This window comes from Girardinichthys multiradiatus, chromosome 21 (assembly GCF_021462225.1).
Source record: "Girardinichthys multiradiatus isolate DD_20200921_A chromosome 21, DD_fGirMul_XY1, whole genome shotgun sequence".
NCBI classification, from domain to species: Eukaryota; Metazoa; Chordata; class Actinopteri; order Cyprinodontiformes; family Goodeidae; genus Girardinichthys; species Girardinichthys multiradiatus.
The window spans coordinates 12,451,733-12,473,926 of NC_061813.1; the positions used below are offsets into that span (position 1 = coordinate 12,451,733).

The 22,194-nt window shown below is 39.2% G+C and overlaps 1 protein-coding gene across 1 annotated transcript in view; it reads left to right on the plus strand.

Annotated features, from left to right (window-relative positions):
* Positions 1-22,194, plus strand: part of adarb2 (adenosine deaminase RNA specific B2 (inactive)) — a 282,592-nt gene that overhangs the window by 43,740 nt on the left and 216,658 nt on the right. The window lies entirely within an intron of this gene.

Genomic DNA, 22,194 nt, shown 5'->3' on the forward strand with positions numbered 1-22,194 from the left:
TTCATCACTCAAAACCCCAATCATGGGTAAGACTGCCAACCTGACTGTTGTCCAGAAGGCCACTATTGACACCCTCAAGCAAGAGGGTAAGACACAGAAAGAAATTTCTGAACGAATAGGCTGTTCCCAGAGTGCTGTATCAAGGCACCTCATTGGGAAGGAAAAAGTGTGGCAGAAAACGCTGCACAACGAGAAGAGGTGACTGGACCCTGAGGAAGATTGTGGAGAAGGGCCGATTCCAGACCTTGGGGGACCTGGGGAAGCAGTGGACTGAGTCTGGAGTAGAAACATCCAGAGCAACCGTGCACAGGCGTGTGCAGGAAATGGGCTACAGGTGCCGCATTCCCCAGACCTGGGCTACAGAGAAGCAGCACTGGACTGTTGCTCAGTCGTCCAAAGTACTTTTTTCGGATGAAAGCAAATTCTGCATGTCATTCGGAAATCAAGGTGCCAGAGTCTGGAGGAAGACTGGGGAGAAGGAAATGCCAGAAGTCCAGTGTCAAGTACCCACAGTCAGTGATGGTCTGGGGTGCCATGTCAGCTGCTGGTGTTGGTCTACTGTGTTTTATCAAGGGCAGGGTCAATGCAGCTAGCTATCAGGAGATTTTGGAGCACTTCATGCTTCCATCTGCTGAAAAGCTTTATGGAGATGAAGATTTCATTTTTCAGCATGACCTGGCACCTGCTCACAGTGCCAAAACCACTGGTAAATGGTTTACTGACCATGGTATCACTGTGCTCAATTGGCCTGCCAACTCTCCTGACCTGAACCCCATAGAGAATCTGTGGGATATTGTGAAGAGAACGTTGAGAGACTCAAGACCCAACACTCTGGATGAGCTAAAGGCTGCTATCGAAGCATCCTGGGCCTCCATAAGACCTCAGCAGTGCCACAGGCTGATTGCCTCCATGCCACGCTGCATTGAAGCAGTCATTTCTGCAAAAGGATTCCCGACCAAGTATTGAGTGCATAACTGTACATGATTATTTGAAGGTTGACGTTTTTTGTATTAAAAACACTTTTTTTTTATTGGTCGGATGAAATATGCTAATTTTGTGAGATAGGAATTTTGGGTTTTCATGAGCTGTATGCCAAAATCATCTGTATTAAGACAATAAAGGACCTGAAATATTTCAGTTAATGTGCAATGAATCTAAAATATATGAATGTTAAATTTTCATCATGACATTATGGAAAATAATGAACTTTATCACAATATGCTATTTTTTTGAGAAGGACCTGTAGACGCAAGAATACAAACAGGGTATAGCATATAATGCTCAGCAACAATAAAGGCCCTTGCAGGTTATGTACACAACATTGAACATGTCGTTGCTATTTGGTGGTATCCACTTTTTTCATACTATTAAACCTACCTATATTACTACAATGTATACTGTGTTACTAATTTCCTTAAATGGGATGGATTTGTCTTTTATTACTTTGTTTAATTTGTGACATTTAAAGATTATAACATAACCCTCAATAGACAGGATTGCATGCAATAGACTAAGACAGAGTAAAACATAACATGAAGTGGAAAGAAAATTCAAAATTGTTTACCATATCTGCAAAACTAACTCTGCATACCACTCTAATACTTTAGACCTACTGTGAACATGGTGGTAGCAGCATCATGCTGTGGGGAAGCTTCTCCTCAGCTAGGAAGCTGAGAAGATGGATGGTGCTACATATTGGGCAATCCTGATAGAAAGGCTGTTGGAGGCTGGAAAAGAATTGAGACTGGGGTGAGGGTTCATCTTCCAGTAGGACAGCAACCCTAAACAATAAGCCAGAGTAAAAGTGGATGATCAACATCAGAATCGGCTTTATTACCAAGTTCGTACTTACAAACAAGGAATTTGACTCCGGTACACTTTGCTCTCTGGTTTTTGTATTTTGCGTTAAAGAATATACATATATACAATAGACAAATATACACATACATAAATAAAAAGGTGCATTTGCAACATCTGTATGCTATTGTTTGGTATTAAATGTTCAACAGAGAAACAGCCTGGGGGAAGAAACTGTCTCTGTGGCGGCTGGTTTTAGTAAACATTGCTCTGTAGCGGCGGCCTGAAGGTACAACTATAAACAGTTTATGTGCAGGGTGTGTGGGGTATGCAGAGATTTTTCCAGCTCTTTTCCTGACCCTTGACCTGTATAAGTCCTGGATGGAGGGAAGGTCAGCCCTGATTATTCTCTCTTCAGTCCTGATTATTCGTTGCAGTCTGGACCTGTCCTGTTGTGTGGATGAGCCAAACCACACTGAGATGGATGAAGACAGTACAGACTGAATGATGGCAGTGTAGAAGATGACCAGCAGCTCCTGTGGAAGGTTGTACTTCTTGAGTTGCCTCAGGAAGTACAGTTTCTGCTGGGCCTTCTTTCGAACAGTGTCTATGTGAAGATATTGAGGATGGTGAGGGGAGTGTATGGGGGTGGTGTTCTCCGAAAGTCCACCACCATTTCCACAATCAAAGCATATTCATGTATTAGAATGGCCTAGTCAATGTCCAGACCTAAAGCAAATTGAAAATCTGCCCCAAGACTTGAAAAGGTATGTTCTTTAAAGCTCCCCATAGAGTCTGACTCAACTGGAACTATTTTTCAAAAAGAACCAGGAAAATATTTAGTTTGTACATTTGCAAAGGTGGTAGACATATTCTTGAGATGTGCAGCTCTAAGATTATTGAAATATTGTTGCATAAACTATTGACTGAAGCAGGTTGAAATCAAACGCACACAACCCTTATCTGATTTTTGCTTAGTACAGTGTGAAAAGCATGCATCCTTTTCCTCCTACACTTTCATATTCATTCTCTACTTCCAGTTGGTCTGTCACACAAAGTTAAATTTGTGGTTATAACGTGACAAAAATCTGAAAAAATTCAAGGAGCATGAATATTTTTGCAGTGCACTTGTATAGAACATTCTGAGTTATGAGGACCACACAGTCAGCGACTATTACAAAAAGATGAAAATATCTCAGTTTAAATTAAAGATATTTCGTTCACTTTAGCCAAATGCGCACACACAGACTGGTTTAACTAGCTACCTGCTTAAATTGTCGTATTGCAAACAGTCCACTGCCTAACCCTTTGAGTGTGTTTGTGTGTGTGTGTGTGTGTGTGTGTGTGTGTGTACATCTGTTTGCAGGAGAGAAAGGGAGAGCTACATGGAGAGTGTATTATCATAGAGAGCCAAGGCGCCTCATCAGAACACAGATGCGGCCTGATTAAGGGCGAGCACGGCAATGACAGAACTGCATTAGTGTGATGTATGTGTTGTTAGCCAGCAAGCAGCTAATTCCAAATTTAACACCTGATTCAGACAATGCAGTCACACCTGAGTGCAAGCCAAGATTTACTACCCTTGTCAGACTGCTGATGGCTTTTATAAGTAATTTTTCGGACTCCCCGATTCATTCTCTCTTTGCGTCTGTGGTAATAAATTATGACTCTGGGTAAAGATTCAGCTTAAAAGCAAAATTATACTCGTTTGGAAACTGGGTTGGTGTCAGAGAGTCACTTTGCTGGAGGAAAGCCCCTTCACCACTCCTCAGAGACCAGAGGCAGAGACCAATGCTTTAAAGAGACACATTTCTTTTGGTTCCAGCAGATGCTAAATTCCGAGGGCCTCATTACACACGTTATCTTGGAGGGGGTTGGGGGTGGAGCTTTAAACTTATTTGAAAAAATCTTTCTCTGATAAACAGCATCTACAATGATGGATTAGAGTTAAAAGCCTATTATCGGTGATTCATAATAACAGGTCAAAGTGAAGGCAAGCATCTAAGATACAACAGGCATTCATTGGAACATCTTGTGATCTTGTGCCATCTGGCATCTCAACAGTCTTATGTTGCTGTAAATGTGGCATTTTGTTTCCCTGTCTTTTGGTGTTTATAGTATTGTTCCACTCCAAACTGTTTGCGGGTACTCATGAATAAGAACAGAAACAAATGAGACTTTACAGGACTTTATGTTCTTGTTTCCTTCAGTGGACACTTGTTGGGGGAGATGAGTGGACCTCTGTTGAAAAACCAAGTGGTACCAGATAATATTCAGAAATTTGGGTAGGTGTGGGTATATATTCTTACATTTGGATATTATGGGTAGTTCTTGTTTATAATGTTAGTTGATTTGTATTTATGTTGAATTCTGTTATAAATATGTAACATGGTGTATGTTTTCACACTGAGGAATGTCTGTATGTGTTAGTTCTAATATTTTGGTCAATTTGGGGAAATGTCTAAAATAAATTGTTCATTCATTTATTCACTTAAATAAATTATTCATTCATTCATTCATTCATTCAAAAATGCAATAAGGTTACAGATTTATTGATCAGAGATTTGTATCCGATTTACGAAATAATAAAAATTGTTTGTAAATGCCGATACCTATTTTAGTGGATCTCTCTGTCACAGCTATAATTAACAGCGATTGTTGTTAATTAGTAGTCTTAAGCTGCTGTCACACAGATTAAAATTCTATATCCTTTATCTATATATAGAAACTATATATATATATATATATATATATATATATATGTATATATATATATATATAGTTTCTATATATAGATATAGATATATTTTATATCTATATATCTATACCTATATAGATAGATAGATAGATAGATAGATAGATAGATAGATAGATAGATAGATAGATAGATAGATAGATAGATAGATAGATAGATAGATAGATAGATAGATAGATAGATAGATAGATAGATAGATAGATAGATAGATAGATAGATAGATAGATAGATAGATAGATAGATAGATAGATAGATAGATAGATAGATAGATAGATAGATAGAGATAGAGAGAGAGAGAGAGAATATGGGGCAATAGTTGAAGGAATAATAATTAGTCTGACAACTGGTAAAAGTATTAGGTAAGTGTAAAATATTAGCAAAGATCACTGACTGCTAGTGTTTGTGTGCCTTCTGTGGTGTATGAGTGTGTGTTTCGATTTCACTGAGTCTGCTCTGATTCATTGTGCAGCTGCATGTCATTTTATTGCCTTACAAAGTGCACACACACACTCCCTTGAAAGTTAACACATTTGTCTGTGCCTGCTTTTTGTGACAGAGTAGGTGGGCCTGCGCTGGTGTGAAAGTGTAAAGCAGAAGTGGCTGTGTGAGTGTGATTGCGCTTGTGTCTGTGTGCGGATTTGCCTGAGGACAGTAGTCATGCTCCATTAATTAGCACGGCAACCTGCTGACTTTCAAGTGGCAGCAGCAAAATTAACCCTGCTTCACTGAGAGACCCCGAAAAAAAAGCCTCTTGTCCCAGCCTTGATTATACTTATACAACCATTGTGCATAAATGAGGACGTTTCTACATGCAAGCTATCCCAGTGCACTTGCGTGTCTGCACGTTTGGACATCTGTCTGAGTGTCATGCGATCAGATACTATCACCTATGGTGATATTTTGCGGTAGAGAAAAATGGCTTTCCTTTGTCAAGAATAAAATCAGAATAGAGGCTGCAATCAAAACAAAGTGGCAGCAAAATGGTATTTGAACCTCACAGGTAAGGAGCAGAGTAACTGTGACAGGTGCCTCTGGTGGTCAGAGGGCTCAGTGGGGCCGATTGTATGGCACCCTCACTTCTGTTAGTCTGCCCCGCAGGGCAGCTGTGGCTACAATGTATGAATGTACACTCACTGGCCACTTTATTAGGTACACCTTGCTATTACCGGGTTGGACCACATTTTGCCTTCAGAGCTGCCTTAATCCTTCGTGGCATAGATTCAACAAGGTACTGGAAACATTCCTCATTTACTCATTTACCATTTACAATTTCACTGTATGTAGAAATGTGGAGTTAATTTTTTTTCTGCACTGACAAAGTTGCAACATTGCGGCCAGCTCAGAGTCATGGGTCCTCCAAGCTGTCGGTTGTCTTTTGAGGTGCAGCTTTGTGTTCCCACTCTCCTTCTTTTAGCATTTGGATGCCTAAAAGTCTTGTGAGATTTCAACCTGCATTAGGGCACCCTTGCACAACTCCCTCTAGTACAATTACTGCCAGTCAGTACGTGGACTGACCTCACACTACGTAGTTGGTCCCAGTGGCTCACCCACTATTCACCAAATAGAAGCACGTTCAGAGGAGTTCATGCCTGCTTGGAGCACTTTAGCTTTCTATGAGAGAGAGGAAGAGTTCCAATGACTGCAAAGGTAGAAATGCATGAAAAAGGCCCATGAAAAAAGATTCTGTCAGACTGCTTGGAAAAGTTTACTTTTTTGGGCCCCTTTTACATTTGGAGGAAAAAGGAATCAGAATCAGCTAAAATCAGTATCGGCAGGTCTGTAAAGTATGTGCTTCGCTGTTCACAGAAAAGAGGGTGTGTTTGCTTGTTGTTGTGTCATGTTGTGTTGGAGTTTTGCTGGGGGGGACTGCGATACACAGAAAAGATGGTAACATTAAGAAATAACATTATTTGGAAATATTTAGGCAACATGTCTAGGTATCAGCCAGGAAGTTAAAGCTTGGGAAGAAATTGGTCTTCTTGGTGGACAAGGAACATCACAAAGCATTGATCTCAGTCCAATAAAACTTTTTGGGCAGAACTGAAAAAGTGTGTATGATTACAAAAGCCTATAAACCTAACCCAGTCTCATCAGTTCTGTCGAGAAGAATGGGTCAGAATTCTAGCAAACTATTTGGAAAAACCTGTTACAGCAAGTCATTCATTTTAAAGGGCAACTCTGTCAAATATTTATAAAATGTATGTAAACTTATGAATTTGTAAAAGGCAAAACAAACAAATCTGTAATTAATTTGATATTAAACAGAAATAATTTTGGTAACTGTAACTGAACTAAATCAGAAAAGGTTTAGTCTGGTTTAATATTAAACTCTGAGAAAAAAAAGTTATGTGTCTTTTAATGAAGTCTATCTAAATATCTGGCTTCATCTGTGCTTGAATATTTTTTAAATCTACCCAACAAGTTAGTCAGCAACCTGTTGTGGTGAGCTGTATGTCCTCTCAGGGCTTGGGGTAAAAGCACAGTACACACCATTTTGAGACCAATAAACCATCAGGTTTTTATATTCTTTGTGTAAGTTGAGGAGAAAATGTGCAGTAAGGGATTCACTCTCTGAGTGAAACAGTCTATGAAAGCCTCTCATGAGGATGTGTATAAGTCACTGTTGTGTGATTCTGCCAATTGACAGTCAACTGCAGCAGTCGCTTAGAGTCTGTGAGAGATTCTCATTTTCTGATGAGCGCTTCTGAGTATAGAAATGACCCAAGCGTGCGTTTCCTGAGAGATGGTGTTTGGACGCTGTCTGCTGTCATCAGTGTGGCCAGTCAGTGAGTAGCGCTGACAGTCGAGCTGGCCTGGATGCTGTCACATTTCCTTGTCAGTCCATTCAGAGTTAGGGGACGCACCTCACTATTGTCAGCTTATGTTACCTCCTCACATACGCACTCTTCCACTGAGAAACTCTTTGCCAGTCTTCAATCCAGTGGTTCCTTCTCTGTCTAGCTTCAATTCTCTCAGTGCAGCATGCAACATTTCCAGGGGGACCTCGTGACCTTCCCTGTCCGCCCCATTATGGCCCTGTTCATGTAAAGTGTCAGATTTCCTATGCCAACTCGCCTTGAGCTCAAAGTTCCCAGAGGCAGGATCAGAACCGCTGTTCTGGGCCAGGGAGAAATCTCTGCCAGTGCTTCTGGCGCCAGCATGGAACATTCACCATCTTCTCCACAGAAAGCAGTGCCAGTAGGAGCTGAGTGAAGTTGCCCTCCCCTGTACCTTCTTCAAATCAAACAAAAATGGTGTCAAATGTTTGTGCTACGTTTGTGCCGGTTTGTGCAGCAAAAATTTTCATTTGTCCCGCTATCATTTTGAAGATATTAATAAAATCTTCCAGAAGTCTCCAAAGGTCAACCAACCCCCCCCCTACCCCTCTTTTAAATAAAATAAAATCAATATGGGTACGTTTGTGCTGGTTTGTTTAGTAAATATATTTGTTTGTGCAGCTATCATTTTAAAGCTATTAATAAAAGTTATCAGGGGTCACTAAAGGTAATCAAACATGCCTGTATGTGTGTGTGAAAGGGCAGCAAAGTTCAACTGTTACCTTCACTCAGCTGCCGGTAGGCTTCACATAAATCATCTCCAGACACCAAAAAAGAAGAGGACCCTAAGAGAGGAAAGTTTGCCTGGAACAGTGATTGAAACAACCAGAGGGTGTGCTCGCTTGTCGCTCGAGCTCATTTTCAAAACGTTTATCATTCAGAGTTAACAGAACAGATCAGGCTCTCCTAAGGAGGAAATTATTGCCGTTTTTCAACAGCAGCAGCATTGTCACAGTCAGACAGTCAAGGAGAAGTCAATAAGTACAGTATGTCAAGTGTAACCTACCCTATCCTAACAGTTTAACGCAATGAATTTTACACCTTTCACCCTAATGCACTATGCAAAACAGAGTCACCTAAAACCCAACATACAAGAGAGGACAAGAAACTGTTGACAGCCGCTTAAAACGTTTGTTAAATTTTTTGAAGTGAGCTTCTGGTAAGTTATTATTGGTAACAGTTCCTGTCCCTGTTGTAGAAAGATGCCATATCACTGTGAGCTTGTTGAAAAAGTAAATACATCCTCCCTGAGCATTGGACCATTTTCAGTTTGTGTTGCTTTAAATTGCTAAAAAAAAATCAGCTAAGACAGACTGCGTACATCTGATTAGCTTGCTAGCTTCCACCACTCCCAGGATTTATTTATTTTCTAACAAGCACATGTTGACATGACATCTTTCTACTACAGTGTGTAATGAACCACTAAAGATAAGGTCACAGAACCTCTCTCTAAACAATACAACTTTAGAGAAAGTTATTTTTGACTGCAAATACCGTATAAATAACAAGTTTTGTTATTATTTAAGTTCAGTGATTTTACACGGATTTACGTTATGTTAACACAAGTTATGGGAAACCTTCGCTTTCAAGAAATTTTGTCAATAGTCTTGCCTAACAAAAATAATAGTTAAGCGAATGAAATAAAGTCGGATATATATGGCATTGTTTTAACTGCACCTAAAAGAAAACAATGATCCATGGATTGATGGCAAGCAGAGATAAGAACACAAACATAGCTGCACTACATTCAGTTGTGCCAGTTTCTGGGTCCTTGTATTGCACAAGCATGTTGAGCACTTAATGTAGCTGAACTATATTGAATAAAATGTTCTTCAGTTGTACTTTTCACTTACATTTCATTCTATTTTCTTTCTTTCTATCCCTCTAAAATTGTTTTTTCCAAAATTAATTGAATGAAAAAAAAGTGTTTTTGTACCAGTTTGTAAGGAAAGCATCAATATTATGTAATTTAAAGAACTCTTCCTGAATCATTTAGGCTTCATTTTGTTTCCCCGGGTTTCATTTGGCCTCTTGAACATCAAAAAAATCAAGAAGAGACGGAGAGATGCTGGAAGAGGTTTAAAGAAGGATTGGTGATTGTGGCTAATATTATCTTCTTGTTCTTCCTTGTCAGTCATCACAAATATTCACCTAATTATCAGTGATTTATCTTGTAAGAGTGAATTTTAATGATTTGAGAACACATGAGAGGCTATCAGATGTAGGGAGAAAGCAACTTGTGTTGACTAGCGATGGCAGTGGAAAAAAGAGGAAGAGAACTTCCCCTGCAAGCGACGCCACAATAATTAGCATAGCGTGAGAGAGAAGCGCAGTGCGGGAGAGATAATCATAGCGCCTTAATGTCTGCTGAATGCTATTAATCAGGAGTATTACCCAGAGTGCCCTGGCTTTTCTTCAGTTATCACACTGCGCGGGGTGATGATGAGCCTCACCTCTTGATCCACAACCATGTCAGCATAGTGTGTGTGTGTGTGTGTGTGTGTGTGTGTGTGTGTGTGTGTGTGTGTGCTGAAGTGAGTGTGTGGTCTGGATCATTATTCAAGTATTGAAGTATTATAAAACATTTGACTTTTTTGCATTTATCTTCTTGTAGCAGACAGGCAGTGTTCTGATCCAGGCAAGTGACCTGGTGCTGCAGCAAACGTTGATCTGTTCTTTTATAGTAAATGTCTCTTGGGTAAAGATACACCGATCAGAATTTTGTATCCAATTTGCACTCTGCATTTGTTTTTACTTTGATCTGCCTATATCTGCCTAGATTTTAGCTGATTCCAATTAGGTTTTTTTCTTGAATTGAGCACTCATTACTTGTGTGTGAGAAAAGATTCCCTGCTACACAGGGTTTTACAACCATAGACATTTTAAACCGGCCTTTTCATTTTAGGTTACCACATATGCATTACTAAAACCACAGGCTTCATACATGTATTTTCTAGAGAATGTATCCTATTCCTTAACTCTGAGATCAGTGTTACTAAACATTTTCCATTTCAGACTTCCATACCTTTCCAAACTCAAATGTCCACATTTTTCAGATGTTTTTAAAACATTATGGACATTTGAGTTGAAACAAATTACGTAAAATAAAGAAAAAAATACAATTGCTGAAGATGGGTCAAATATCAATATTGTAAATGGATACTTTGCAAAGTTTTAGGTATCTTAACCCACTTAGATTAGGCTTTTGATGTGTATTAACTTTTGTTGCTTGTAAATAATAAAAATAGGGGTTTCAATGCATCAAATCACATGGTCATTTAAAAAAACAGATCCAGGAGGATCTGAAGGCCAAATGAAGCTGTAAAGTAGGCCCTTTTTTTAAAATTCTGTAAGGGGATTCATTTATCTGGGTTATAGCCAGAGTTCTCAAAAACTGCAATGGTCAGTGAACCTAAACAAAAACAATGATTGTATGATTCCAAAAGACAGGACATATTTTAAAGATGAATTAGTAATTAGGTGATTAAAAAGGCCTTTCTTAGAAATTACGTTTTTTTATTGGGTATCAACAAGTAATAACGTCTTTAGATCGTATAGTTATTTTTTACATTCTTCATTTGACTAGGAAAATGATTCCATAACAAATTCCATACCTTTCCACAAATTTCCAAATTCTTCCACAAATTTCCAAATTCTTAGGAAGGTCCTAGATAGAGACTGGATGCTCAAGCTGATAAAAGAGGGCGACATTGCCGAATTTCCTTTAGCTTTCCTGTTATCTGCTGGAAGACTTGCTCTCTCTTATGGTGCGTTCACATCGAACGCGGATTCTGCGATAGGAGCGGTCGATTTACATGTTATCCTTATGAAGAGGAGCCTTCAGGAGCGAGGCGGAGCGGCGCAAGGCGGTGCGGCACAAGGCGGTGCGGCGCAAGGCGGTGTGGCGCAAGGCGGTGCGGTGCAAGGCGGTGTGGCGCAAGGCGGTGCGGCGCAAGGCGGTGCGAAGGAGACGAATGATTCGGTGCGGAAGGTGCGCCGAGCGAAGCGGGAGCAGAGCGAGAGCGATGGACTTTTTCCTAAATTCGCGTCGCGACAACCAATCAGGGACTAGATGTGGCTGTGACGTAGGGTGAAAGACTGCAGCGGAGAAAAAGCGGTTGTCAGTGAAGATGGAAGACCAGATCATAGTGGCGGTGTGCGGCAAGCCAGAGTTGTATGACTCAACTAATTACTTTTACCGAGACAAGTACAGAAAGGACCTGGCCTGGTTATGGTTAGGCACAAAAATCTTATATTTAGAAGATGTGGACATTAAAAATCGGCTGTTTTTTTATTGAGCTGAGATTAATTTACTCACCGAAGACAGATGGACAGACGTTCAGCAGCGGGGATACAGCGGCGGTAGTTGGTGTCCCGGAGGCCGATTCGTCTCCCAACGCGGGACAGCAGATCTTCGAACTGGGTCCTGGATAGACAGAAGTACCGCTGAAATCGACCGTCATCCAGACGCAGCTTCTGGAGTAGGTGGTGGTAATCTCCGAACTGTTCCCGTCCCTGAAGAATCTGGTGAACCCAGGGACGTCAACGTCGGCAACGTTTTTCAGCTCTCCACAGGAAAAACACCGTAATTAGGTCCGTGAAATCCATGTCTGCCATGTTCAGTTGAAACCAGCAAGCAGCAGATAGAGCTCCTCCTATTTGATGATGCGGCGAAGCTAAATGGCAACGTGGAGTTCAGGCGGAATGTCAAGCGGGCAAAAGCAGACAAATGACACAAAATATTCACAGAATACGCGTTTGGTGTGAACGCACCATTAGTCTTCCATAGCCTGAATGAACCCTAGATATGTCTCGACATGTCTCGACTTGTCATATATAGTTTCATTGTAAATAGCTTCTTACGTGTCTGTGCTTCAGTTGACTTAAATATATACACCTCACTGATACTGAAAACAGGTCACTTTAAAATCTTTCTCAGCATGGTGCATACATTGCATTGATTGGAAAAAGATTGGGTTTGTAAGGTTCTCAAAAGCTGGTCGCCGTTAGGGCAGATCAAGCTGATTGAAATCGGTGTATTTCTGCTCTCAGAGTAACATCGGATGTGTGTTTGTCCTTTGAATTCTTCATATATTTTCCTTCATTTCTACAATTTAGTGTTCACAGTTAAGTGCTTGTCGAAATGTCTGCTATGGAAAATAAGAGATGAAGTGTGAAGAAATTTTGAGATGCTGTTTTCAATATTTTGCATAAAAAAGAACTCCAAACACAACCTGTTTTCACACTGCACTGATTTCCAGTCTGTGGAGGCTTCCATCATTCGTAAACCTGACGTTCCCTTCTATAATAGATTGCCCCCACTGTCATTGTTTGTCAGTGCCAAACAGTGGAGTAGAAGTAAAAGCTTGCTCTCTTTGATTTTCAAGGGGAATGACATCGAAACCTGCCTGTCGAGAGGGGCGTTTTATAGTCTCATTTTGGATATTAGACTCAAGGGGGTGTCATGTTTACCGTGCCTGGCCAAATATGAGCACAAAAGAAGAGAAAGAAAACACCAGACTCTACACTCTGTTGCTGTTGACTGCATCTTTTGATTCAGCCGCAGTGTTCTTACTGCATTTATACACCCCGTAGACAAGATTTTGAGTAACATTGGGAAATTGAGAGAGGAAACAGCAACAACAAGTTTGACCTTCTTAATCCATATTTTACATCCAACAAGTGAGACTTTCTCCTTTTTACATTTTCTGAGCATGTTTTCTTTTGTTTTTTTTTAACTTCTTTTTACTTTTTAGCCTTTTTTAGTGCCTTACCTATGAATCATATCTAACTTAAGGAACAGGTCAGTATTGTATGTTTTATTTTCTAGTAATCTAAAAACAACATCCTTCAACATCCTTTTTCTCCCTGATTGTTAGTGACTTTAAATTAACTAACTCAAAGTTATCTATATAAATGTAAGAAAATGCAAAATATGTTTTTGGTAAAACATTGAGCCTGTCTATGAAGTGACCGGTTACTGGTATCTACGTAAACCAAGCTTTTGAGTAGCTGGGGTTTTAAAACGTATAAAATATTCTGTGATCATTTTAATGAGATTCCATAGAAAGTGTCAGATTGGTTAGAGATTTTATGAGCTGTATTGGCCACACAATATCAAACCCCATCTTTCTCACCCTTATCTGTTTTTGCCACTGTTTCACTTTTGTCTTGTCAACATGGAAATATTTAGATTTGTGAAAAACCAGGCTTGGAAACTAAAGGAGCATCACCAATCCCTTTTTAAAGTTTGCAAGCTGTAAAGCAGCTGACTGCAGGTTCGATACCCAAACAGATATGCAATCATCAATTGTCAATACAGACTTATCTTAGCAGGGTCTCCTGTTTTAATTGTGCGAGAGGCATTCCCCACCTCTCGCACAATTTTTGTCATAGTGTGGTTTGAGGGCGGACCAAAGTGCAGACAAGACCTGGGCAGCAGCATGTTGTAAAAGGTTTTAGCTTTATTTCCAGAGGTTTTCAAAAGAAACCAAACAAGGCACTGCAGATACAAACAAAGTCCTGATCCAAAAATTTACAAGAGGTTCTGCAAGTACATGGAAAAAACTCAGCACGAATACGTGAGTTGAGAACAGGGTATGACAAACACAAGGAACCAGCAACGAACAATGACACAAAACCAACTAATATACTGAGGGATAACAAAGGGCAGCTAATCAGAGAAAACAGGGAACAGGTGTGACAAGGAGGCAGGGAAGCAGAAGGAACAGGTGAAAACAAATACAAAGGCTGAGGATGGGCAAAGTAACTAATAAACAATAAACAGAAACACAGACCAAACAAACCTATAGACAAAGATTAATAATCAAATGGGGAATAAGAAAACTAGAATAATCATGACTAAAGTAAACAGAGAAACTAGAGGGAACAAAGGAACAACAATACAACCTAAGAACAAAGAAAGAACCCATAAAAAAAACCTGAATACAAAAGTAAACAAACCTAATCACACTGACTGAATTAACTGGAAAGGAAACAGAAAATAAACTAGTAAACAAGAAGAGTGCAAAGGAACAAATAATAAAACACAATTAAACATAAAGATACTAAAGAGAAATAAAACTAGAGAATCCAGGGAAGACCAAGAACTATAATAATTACAATAATAATATTAATAATAAACCATACAAAGTAATAAGAAAACAACCATAAAAGAACTTAAGAAGTAAACACTAGGAGGCAGAAGAGGGAGAAAAGAAAACATGATACAAAAACCAAAAGAGAAACATCTAAGCAAAAGGTAAACAAACACAAAGCCACAAACAAAGTCCAAAAATGTCACTCTGTGACAATTTTTTATTTTTGTAAAGTTGTGTTAATACCCTGTTACTGTGTAACTTTGACTCAGTATGAGGCTTAACCCCTTATGGTCAATAGACTCATCTAATTATGTCTAAAAACACTCACAATCTGCTGTTCATCATTTTACAACAATATATAACTGTATCTTTTAGTAGCTGGAGGCTTTTTGATTGAAGATAATATTTCCGGTTTATTTTCAAAGTCCCAAAACAATGAGTCAGCTGCCTTAATAAAAGCTTCTCCTATTATCTCTCCATCTTGGAAAGACTTTTTTTGCTTATTGATGGAGTGACTCACCCTGAACATTGTGTCTCGGCCTTCCTATGCTGTTGAATTCAGCTTGGTAATAAGTGACTTTTGTGTGAGATTACCTGAAATGTATTTACCTTACCTTTTTTCTCTCTCGTTGTACTTCTTGTGGGAAGGTCAGTGTTGTAGTTTTATGAGCAGTTTGAAAGTACCTGTCCATATTTTATATCTTTAGAATAACAAAGCCAACTTGAGAGATCAGACCAATGCACTTTGAGTATGACATGGTTGAAATGAGTCCCCCCAGCCCCCATTCTCTTTGGCAATGGGAATATTTTTGTATCTGATCAACATGAAATAAAGACCCTGTCCTTCCAAATAGTTCCCTCCAAACACTTCAATTCAATTCAATTCAATTCAAAAATACTTTATTAATCCCAAAGGGAAATTAAATAATATCCATTGACTATTTTAGTGTCTATTTTGACTATTTTAATGTCTTTACAGTATTTTGCCATGGAAATCTATTGAAAATTAGAAAATGTTTTAGTCCAATGGTCTCGTCCACATTTAGCCTGATTAAAAATGTCGAAGGTCAGGTGCAGCTTGTGAAGCAACAGTACAGCCTTAGCTCTCAACGCAGCTCTTCCAGCTTCGAGTCCCAACCCGGTGACGTTTGCTGCAGGTCTTTCCCCTCTCTTCACCCCATTTTCTGTTTACCCACTCTCACAAAGAAGTTAAAAATAATGGACACAAGTGTTGCAAAGAAAAAACACTAAAATAAAAGAAAGACTGCGAACCTCCTTTTAAAACTAAGTTGAGACTTTCAATAAACCTCTTCATCTGAATGTCCATTCAACTTTTCCTTTTCAACCACAGTTTTTTGTTTTTTAGACGAAAACCAATGTCGAACTGTCTATGTCTTATCAAATAAAAAATTGGCTAAAGGTTTAGTTTACAGATAAGTTAAAAGTTCAAGAATGTCTTATTATATAAATCAGATAGGAGAAGGTTGCAGAAAACATGTAGTTTCCAAGGTCTCGCGGAGTTCAACTTAGCTTACCAATCTTTCAGCATGTGAACTTTAAACTCAGTATGTTTTCTATGTAAATCTAAATAATTTTCATAGTTGTTGTGGTAACATAGACTGGATATCCTTTACATCACGCTAGTAGCAAATAGCTGATCTTATGCTTATGTAGACAGCTTTTGCAAAGTACAATCTAGCTTACTCAAGTGGCCTTACTGTTCTTCCTTTTTTAGGGAAATGTATGAGCATTGGTTTTTGCTGTAAAATGTTTGTCTATTATTATGGTACAGTCATCATGTTTTAGCTCTATGTCATATTTTGCTCCAGTCTCCATATTCTTTCATTGCATTGTGTCTGATTCACCTCTTCACATCATTTGTCACTATAAACATTGCTCATTGCTCCCAGCAAATATGTTTATTGTTGTCATTCACACATAGGCCATTTATTTAATGTGTTCTCTCTCCCCCCACATCTCTCATCACTCTGTTCACTGCGAGGAGTGAGTGCATTGTGTGGAAATCAAACACCTATTTAATGATAATGGACTGATGTGCGGGTGAACGAAGGGAGATTGGAACAGAACAGCACGCTGGAAAATCAGATCCCAGCATCTCTAAGGTACAAACATAATAGGAAGTCCAAAGAATGCCTGTGTGCCTCTGCTGTGAATTCTTCTTTTGTCAGTGAGGGCCTGGCTATTTTTGCCATTGTTCTGCCTTTTAGAGATGAAATTGGATTTATTTTCTATGTTTTTTCCCCTCCTCTTGGGAGTGGCTGACTTTCTTTGCCCACCAATTGGTAGCCTTAATTAAGACATTTCAGAAACATTTACTGACAAAAAGAAAATAAATATGGATGTATGATCAATTCATTTCGCAAAGAAGAGAACTAAGGCATCCAGAATTCATTGATGCCATGTTGGGAAACATATACACCATCGGTCAAAAGTTTTAGATACACTTTCTCACTTAGTGGGTCTCTTTATTTTCATGACAAAACTATGAATGAACACACATGGAATTATATAGTAAACAAAAAGTGTGAAATAACTTTTAAACATTTTTATATTTTAGATTCTTCCAAATAGCCACCCTTTGCTTTGATTACTGCTTTGATCTCTTAGCTTATGCTCTGATCAGTTATATTAATGTTTGAGGTCTGTGTAAAACCTGGAAATGAAGGAGCTGCCAATAGGGACAAAGAAAAGGTTGCTGTGAATGAGAGAGGCCTGTTTGCTCCATATAGTCTTTATAATAAATACTGAAATGATTGCTACTCTGCAGGCGTCTGTGCCTGTGTGATACCATGCATGCTCACACTTGTACTCATTCCCTAAAATGGCATATTGCCCTTTACCTAATCACACTGCAAATACTCAATCATACTAACCAAGGTACGTTTTTATGGCTTTTTTTCTCAAACACACACAGACATGCATGGCTTTCTACACACAAAGAGAAAAGGTCAGCATTTTAATGGCTTTACTCCCTGTAGTAATCGCCTTTTTGCAAACTAAATGAAAAGATGTCGTCCCATGTGTGGGGTTAACCTATGCTGCTTCATTTCAGCACGTCACGTGCCATTAGGTTGACCCTACACTGTGATCAGAAGGAAAACAGGGAATCCGCTGTAAACATGTGTTCAAACTGCCCATTTGCTCACTACATAGCTCACTGCAATGGGAGTCAGCCATTTCGTAGTGATGTTCATCAAATTTGTCATACAGTGTAGTAACTACACTGTATGACAAAGTAGTGTTTTGCTCACTACTTTGAGCAAAACAGACCATGATTCTTTGCAGTTGGAGCCAATGTAGCATGCTAACATTGATCATGGTGATTCTGAGACTTGTTAAAAATGCCTGCAGGTAATTACAGTACCTTTTAGTGCTCCCTGGGAAGGACATTTTTCAGTTCCAGTTTAAAATTTTTTAAACAATGCTCTGACTGTATGGACAAATTTAAACAAGTAGCTATTTCCTTGTAGCCGTTTCCTGACTTATGAGAATCAGTACAAATACCTTACATGAATTTCATGTTCTCCTGTCTTTCCCATTTTGAAAGTGGTCGATTGAAATTGGCATCTGTGTCATGTCCTGTTTATCCCCTTAAGGCTTGACATACTTATGTTTCCAGCTCAAACACGCTCCGCTCTTCGACTTTTTTAGCCCAACTGAACAGCCACATTGCACTTAGAAACATACAGTTTTTACTACAGCTTCTTGGGGGGGGGCGATACTGTGCTGTGATTACAATGTCTACTCATAAGAGGCAAAGAAGAAAAGAAGCAGACATAAAGAATAGTGATTTCTCCCCTGAAATAGATCCAGATTTTGTGTCCTTATTGTTCCTGAGAGATAAAATATCTAATTATCCATTTAAATCTTCAGTGTTGCTTTTCATCTTCTGCTCTTAATCTGAGTTCCTTTTTTTTTTTTTTTTTCCATCTGCTTTATGTTTGCTTTATGTCAGTCTGAAAGTATTATTGTCTATGCCAATGCGCACAAGCAATTAGGTCATTACCAAAAAGTTGGGCTCCAAATACAACCTTTGCTTTAAACGGACAGCAGAGTACACTGACAAGTATGAATTAAGCCTTAAAAATACAAGATGTTGTGGATCACTAATATAAAGTTACCCTAAACCTTACTTTAAATGTAAAGCATTGTTTTTAAAATTGTATTTGGAATAAAAAAATTGGTGCATTTCCTTTATAGGAATTATTAAATATAATTTGTTCTTACAACTAAATGTGCATATGTTGAACGTTGTGTTGTTACCTAGTAAGTTTTTTACATAAATACCAGAATACATTTTAGTATTTATAATAGAAATAAATGTAAATAAATTGTAAATTTTACAATTCTAAAACTAAAAATGTAAAGCTTTTCCACATGGAAATGAAAAGAGTGCAAAAAAAAAGCAAAACAAGTTAAATCAACTGTCATTTTTGTTTTTATGCATGTTATGGGGGACAATTCATGTTAATTATGTGTTTTCAACAACCAACCTTGCTGTTTATGTTCTTATGTATCCTGAGCCCTGTTTCCGAAAGCAGGGTTAACAAGCTCTGAGTAGAAAGCACACACCCTGAGTAAACCTACTCCATGATAATCAGGGTTTTCGGTTTCAGAACAGGGGGTAACAATTAGGTTACTTAACTCTGAGTCAAATTCACCCGGAGTTAAGCACGACTATATACACTCACCGGTCACTTTATTAGGTACACCTTGCTAGTACCGGGTTGGACCCCTTTTGCCTTCACAACTGCCTTAATCCTTGGTGGCATAGATTCAACAAGCTCCTGGAAACATTCCTCAGAGAGTTTGGTCCATATTGACATGATAGCATCACACAGATGCTGCAGATTTTTCGGCTGCACATCCATGATGCGAATCTTGCGTTCCACCACATCCCAAAGATCTGGTGACTATGGAGGCCATTTGAGTACAGTGAACTCATTGTCATGTTCAGGAAACCAGTCTGAGATGATTCGTGCTTTATGACATGGCGCGTTATCCTGCTGGAAGTAACCATCAGAAGACACTGTGGTCATAAAGGGATGGACATGGTCAGCAACAATACTCAGGTAGGCTGTGGCATTGACACGATGCTCAATTGGTCCTAAGGGGCCCGAAGTGTGCCAAGAAAATATCCTCCACACCATTATACCACCACCACCAGCCTGAACCATTGATACAAGGCAGGATGGATCCATGCTTTCATGTTGTTAATGCCAAATTCTGACCCTACCAACCGAATGTCGCACCAGAAATCGAAACTTATCAGACCAGACAAGGTTTTTCCAATCTTCTATTGTCCAATTTTGGTGAGCCTGTGCGAATTGTAGCCTCAGTTTCCTGTTCTTAGCTGACAGGAGTGCCTCTCCATCCCTGGTCTGGAATGGGGTAAAATACTTCTCTCCTAAACATGTCCTTGTCCTTCCACCTGTCCAATATGAGACAAAATAACCCTTAAACCTAATGCTGTCACTATTCAACCTCCGCTCAAATGTCTCAACTTTAACATGAACTGTTTTGCTATCCATTGTTTCCTGCCATGGTTCATCAGAACAGGTGTTGCTTCTATACTAGTCCAAGTTGTCTCGCAGTGCATGGATTAGGTCTATAGCTCTTGCTAAATCAAGAGATGGAGTTTGAAGTACATCAGAGAGCTTCATTTCCCCAATAATTTTTTTGAATTTGGATCAGTTTGTGCCACCAGACCCTGTGCCCTCACTGATCTGTCACTGCTGTACTCACCATTGATCTCATGAAGTGCCCTTAATATAGCTGGTAGTCTATCCATTACATTTTTACATGCATTGTAATGACATTCCCACCTGGTATAACTGAGCCTCCGAAGCTCTCTAGGAGCCCCTGGAAACATGTCTTTTTGAACCGTGAGCCATTGTTGGTGAACATATAAACCCGACAGATACACAAACAATTCCTGAAACAATGAAATAAGCATTCAGCTTCTGGGACTGCTTTTTACTGTATCAACAATAACAAGATTTAAGCAACGAGCATTGCAATGCACATGAAATGCATGTTTGGCTTCTGTCTCAATCCTGGCTGCAACCATACTACACTTTACTGACATTACTGATACTCCATGGTATCCTTGGCCTACAAGATTGGATCAATATTCCAGGCCATACTTTTCCAGACACTGAATTATTTTTTGGGTGAGCCCTGCCGCGTCTAGCTGACTTGCTCTTTGGAACTCTAAAAAGCTCTCTTGAATAGCCCCATTGTAGTAATACCTAATACTATTGACAGTTACTCTGGTTTTTCTCTGATAATGTCTTCATGTACCATTTTTGACGGACATTCCATGACTTCATTCTGAATATTGTTATTGGTATATTTTGCCTTTCCTCTTGCTTTAATTTTTTTGCAATCAGTGGATTATGCTTTGAAATCAGTTCCATTATCTCTAAAAAGTTCCCTTTATCTGTGCCGTATCTGCCTCAAGGTGCCCCTTTTGAGGGAGGTTTTGCACAGCAGCAGCACTTCAGCAACAGTTTTAGTGCAGATGCGATTCTCGTCAACCTTTTTTTATGCCTTGTCCAAAGCATCACGCACAGATGAATTTCCTTTTTATGTTCACTCCAAGCATACAACCAACAAAAAAAAATATTATTTTCTTTTGTTTTACAATTTTGTACAACAATATATACCTTAGCTTGGTGAGTACTTAAGTGTCAGGTCTTCATTTTCTTCCACAGTGGCACCCTCCCTTGCAGATCCTGAGATGAATAATAAAGATGTTTTACTACAAGTAAAGATTAACTAAGAGTGAAAAAATATCTACATTCCTGAAAATAAGTATTGGTTCACCCTGGTTATACATTATTCTAGGTTGACCCCATATGTACATGTGTACATTATATATCCCTTCCTCATGTTTCCTTGCTCATTCTCACATACCTTGATTTGCAAAACTCACTGTGGACAGTGGCGACTGCTGCTCAGTCCACCTCTCCCTGAAAATGTTCTCTACTTCCGGTTGTACTTTACTCTTCTTAACACTGAAGAATTTCTCAATATTTTGAGATCGTTTCGTTCTTGCTATTCTCTTTCCCTATGCTTACTGGCTGGCTCTGATGAAAGAAGAAAGTTTTCTGCCACAAACAACTTCTTAGATGTACAGCCGGCGCGGTGCTGGTGGTGTAGGAGGTTAAGCGCGCAACCCATGTATGGAGGCCTCAGTCCTTGACGCAGGCTGTCGCAGGATCCAGTCCCAGCCCGTTGATGCTTTCTGCACTCCCTTACCCCACTCTTTTCGCACAATTTCCTGTCTGATTACTGTCAAAAAATACTATGAAAGTATAATAAAGGCCACTAGTTATAATTTCTTTTTTTCTTTTAGTAAAAACAATGACAAAAAAAGTTAACAAAAATTCCTTAAATTTACATTTGAATCTCTTGAATGTTAGACTTGGAAAGAATGTTAAAAAGTACTGCTGCTTTTCTGTTACTGCAGCTCAAAACATTAGGACTGGTCTGAAGAAAGCACCTGCACCGATGGGCAGCAAATATCCATTTAAACAAATGCCATAAAGTCAACAAGTGTACCCTTCAGGGAGGAGAGAGGAGAGACAAAGGGTTCCAGAGTCAATGCTGTTTCCACACTAGCCAGAGCGCGTCATGTCTAAATCCTTCCCCCTGGAACTCAGTCAGCGTTAAACTAGCT